A 4,798-nucleotide genomic window follows, 5' to 3' on the forward strand; every position below is an offset into this window, starting at 1 on the left:
GATGAAACCCACTTTCCATCCATCATTACACAGACTAGCCACATGACCACCATCCAACCTAATGGTCAGCAGACAACAGCAGTTCTCCATCACTGACTGTGACCCTCTATTACTCAACACAGCAGCCTATCAATGGACATTGGGTGTGTGTCAAACTATGAACTCTGCGGGCCTGGAAATACCTCGGTGCAAGTCGAGACTCAGTTCAGACTTTGTGAGCGAGATGAAAGACATATGGGATTTGTCATTGGTCTTTAAAAAACATATGATGCAAATAGAATGGGAAGCCTTGTCTATTTCTGAGAGCGGAGTTATGATTTGTAAGAAAATGGCACAATGAGAATGCACAGGCCAGGCCCAATTCCAGTGAGTGTCTTAACAGCCAAATGTGGCTGAGCACTCTCCAGCAGCACTGGTCTGGATGCTAGTGGTGGATCAGTCATAGAAACACATGGAAGCCATTTGTTGTGTTTTTTTCCCCTCTGTAGCTGTGGTCTGGACAGCCTAGCCTAGGCTCCATGTTAATCGGAGTAATGTGTGCAGTTATGTGAGGAATATCGCTGTGTAAATTGGGAATCGTCACAGCGATAAGCTGTCCTGTTGTGTCCCTGTCCAGAGGTTTAACATATAGAGCTGACATTCTGTCATTGATGGATTCCTGACGTATTCTAAATGTTCTATGGAGCCTGGGTCTGTCCCGAGACATATAGGATGTTAACGTTATTAATTTCCCCTCATATTCCGCAACTCTATGTTGCCCGATGCGATGTGGTCTAAACATATAACTCCAACAATGCCTTTGGTATTTCAATGTGAAACTAATATGACCATACTGATTCCTCTGACTTTGTCTGGATACTCAAATCAACCTAATGTACTATTAGAATATGAAGACAGACAAGTCAGAGGGACTTTTCAATTTCCACATAAGGATTCCCTGCGTGTGGACGTTTCAACTGCCAGGCTGCTCTGCTATCCACAGAGGCTCTTAGTTTATTTGTGTCTGCATGGCCTGGAAAAGCTCTCCCTCACTCACTCTCACTCTGAGGCATATTTTTCAGCTTTCGTTGGCTCAGTGCCAGTGTCAATTCCATGCTCTTCAGAATCACATTCTTTGGCGCTTAGTGATATCTCAGGCCTTCAGACTAGCTCCCCCTGGCAGATTAAGATACAGGACATGGAAATGACCGTAAAACAAAGCAAAACAATGCTGGGCACACAGCCGCTTCGCTTCAGCGCTGTGCTAGACACTGGTCCAGGAAATAGCGTTATGCTCAAATTGGTTGGTATGAATCTCCTGGGTTTTTCACACAGATGCATTTCAAGTTTCAAGTTGTATTAGTCATATGTACTGGATACACATGGTATACACCATCCAACGAAATGCAACAACAATAAAAAATAATAAAAGATACAAACATAAAGCGCACAATCTCACACACACACTTTGTATGAAATATAAGAAACAGTAGCTAATAGACTGGACCAATTATATGAAAACAATCATATTCATTATAATAACTACCCTACACAGTACAGGTTCAAGCAACTATTTTGGACGTAACATGTTTGCGTCGTTCTAAAAAATGTTTTTTGTCATCGTCATCATCCTGCGACTACCAACTCTCTACTAGTCAGTGAACAGAGAACGGAGAGCACTATCGCTTGAGGTAGCGGAGAGCATCAAGTGGATAAACTCTGTCTAATTTTCAGCTAATTCCCCTTCAGTGCTGGTCGGACACGGACCATACACCATCCCCGAGTTGATTTTTTTTGTCTGTGGGTGACCCGAACTGTTGGACGAATTGAAAAATATTATAATTTGGTGTCATATCTAAGCAGAAACGAAAGTATTGAGAGTGGTATCCGAGGCTAGCCAGTTGGCTAACTGGGAAGGTTGCCTAGCTAACTACTGCTGAGAAAATAAGAAGCGGAGGGAGACCCCAACGGCAAAAAGGGCCATCGACGTGAGCTGTATCCTGAAGAGGAGCTCTCCGTTTTTCTGGACACATCAGGCGGAGCCGGAGTCCATTTTGCTGTGTTCTACTCTGATAATTTCGGAGGTAAGAGGTACAAGGAAACGGGTGGTGCCGGCGTAGAAATCGTTACAATAGAGCGGTGGGCCAGACAGTGAGCAGCGGAATGGTTATCTAACTTCAGCGAGATAGCTAGCGATTCCTTGCTAGCCAGCTGCAAGAGTGTTTTTCACTAAATTAAGCTATTTGTAAACATCAGCTTTGCATATACATTGAGAACGAATTAAATGTGTTAATCTGTGTTTTCAGACGCAACGAAACGGATACATTTGTAATAAATAACATGACCACCTTGACCTAGCTAATGGGGCTAGCTAGCTAATGTAGTCCATGTCAGCTAACGTTAGTAGCTAGCTACCAACCATCTGCTGGACTTTAACTAGCACTAGCTAGCTATCTTGCTGGCTGACAAGAACACACTTTCATTGCACGAAAAACAAGTCTTACGTTGTTTATTTTGCTTGTTTTGTTTCGGGAGTATGCTAACGTTACGTTAGTGTTGGTTTATCATTTCAGTGATTCGCTGGAGAGTGAGTTAGCTATCCAACTAGATTGCACCGCACGCTAAATCAGGCTAGCTAGCCACTCTCCTTTTGTTATGCTAATGCTAGTCATCCAATTTCTGATAGCATAACATCCTGACTTACTCGCTACAACACAGCATGTATGCACAATGACGTTTAGTTTGTAAGATCGGACTTTCGAGTTAGATACCTAAGCAAGCTAACGTTTATCGGATTGTACTTTATCAAATGTTATTTTGCTTAATGTTTTTTCGTAAGGTTATTGAAGTAAGGTAAACGTTTTGGAGTGCATCTTACTAGCCGCGAGGAACGGCGCCAGTGTGAGCCGAGCACATGCTCCTGGCTATGGCATCAGTCAGAATGTAGAACTTCGAGATTATCAAGCTAGGATAACAAATGCAACTCTTTTTTTGTAAATGTACAATTTCATATAAACCATGCATAAAAAATAAACACGTGCTAACTATACATCTAGTTAATACAGCAATATCTGCACACCTAGGCAAACCGTCCAAGCACAGTGACTTCTCATATTGGCTAGTTATGTGTTTTAAATTGACTGAAATAATATTGTTGTCACTTTAAGATTTTCTGTTTACGTAACCTGTATGGGTAACGTTGCAAACGTATCAAAATAGCCTAGATATCACACCGGAATAGTTACAGAAACTAGCCAAAGTGTGCACGGTCCCATTAAAATGACGGAGTGAGAGATGGGTTAGGTTTGATGTGCGGTTTTGAGGTAACTACTGTTACCATCCCAGTATCACTAACTGTCATACTTGACTGCGTTGCCACAGTGAATCAAGTAAAGTAAACAGTGCATTTCAAAACTTGGTGTCTACTCTTATGAAAGACTATAGGGTGTCATGTCGGCAATACCTGCATTTTCTTCTTATGTAATCACTATTGTCAAATGTATTATTGTTCTTCCTGTATGTGACATTTTCCTTATGAAATGTACCTGATGACTCCTCTCTAACAACTGTAAGGATATGTGATGCAGCACTTAGGAATGTTAAACAAGACACCAGTTGAATAGTCTTTTCAACTGCGTTTCTCCCCTAACAAATCTGGGCCCCGTGAATAGCTACCTATAGTTCCTCAAAATAAAGGTGTATGCCTATAACAATGCATTGTCCTGTAGGCAGGTACATACTGCCAGTTTCTTTCTTCTCAAGACTTGGTGCTGAGGGTTCTTGTGCAATCTTGACAGTTCAGTGTGGTCCCTTTTTGTGCTGTCCCCTGCACAAGACAAAATAAAGTTAAATTATAAGTAGGAAAGTAAGATAAAGGAAACCCTTTTCTTTTCCTGCTCAAATAATTACTTTCTTTTAACTCTGTGCTCTCCTCTTGCTCTCTTTCTCCCTCAGTCCCTCTGTCTTCATAAGGCTTAGAGCCTTTCTGCTCTCTCCCTGCACAGTGAGTCCTCAATAACTCCTCGGAGCTCAGGCCCTCCACAGACTAACAGAATGGAAGAAGAGCGGGAGGGAGAGAGAAGGCCCTTAAGGACTCCAAGAGATATATAAAACAATGCAGTACTCCTCTCTAATGAAAGCCAGGAAGTGGGACAACCAAAGTTTTTTTTCTTCTTCTGAATAACATCATTTTTCACACTGATTGTGGTGGTAATGGAGAATGTTAAGAGATGAGTAATGGAACACATTCATGTTCATTAATCCAAATTGTTTATGTGGACTGGCTGGATGTTTCTTTGAGGGCCTCTGAAACTCTAAGCCTACGGGCCTGGTTATTAAATTGTCCACTCATTTAATACCCTTTGGTGTCGAGTGGTGATTTATCCAAGAGGGTTTGCATCATGCTCTTACAGCCATGCAAATAACAGATAACAAAATCATTGCTGCTGCTCTCACAGCATAAAAACATGTACACACACGATTCTCTCAGTACAGTTTGTGCTTGGAATTACCAAGGTGATACTGCCTGTCGCTACTCAATAACAGATTTACCGACATCTTATATAGACTAGTCATGTATTGTATAGACTAGTCATGTAATATATAGCCTACCTCTTGCGAGGTTAACCTCGTCAAGTAGCTTTTCTTTAGTCTATACCATCAATATTAGGTCATGAATATAGGCTATATAAGTCTCCTTTTTAAGGGAGTTGTAATAGAGCAGGGCTCTCCAACCTTTTTTAGTATGAGAGCTACAAAAATGTTTATTTTTTATTTTTTTAATAGGCACATTCTTCTCCTCTCCCCTTCCTCGTGTCCT

At 41.5% G+C, this 4,798-nt stretch overlaps 1 long non-coding RNA gene across 1 annotated transcript; it reads left to right on the forward strand.

Annotated features, from left to right (window-relative positions):
• The first annotated feature begins 1,615 nt into the window (after nucleotides 1-1,615).
• On the forward strand, nucleotides 1,616-4,334 carry LOC112081198 (uncharacterized). Its single transcript, XR_002896374.2, has 2 exons — nucleotides 1,616-2,063; nucleotides 3,952-4,334. It is a non-coding gene; the product is annotated as an uncharacterized lncRNA (long non-coding RNA).
• Nucleotides 4,335-4,798: the final 464 nt, after the last annotated feature.

This window comes from Salvelinus sp. IW2-2015, linkage group LG13 (assembly GCF_002910315.2).
Source record: "Salvelinus sp. IW2-2015 linkage group LG13, ASM291031v2, whole genome shotgun sequence".
Lineage (NCBI taxonomy): Eukaryota > Metazoa > Chordata > Actinopteri > Salmoniformes > Salmonidae > Salvelinus > Salvelinus sp. IW2-2015.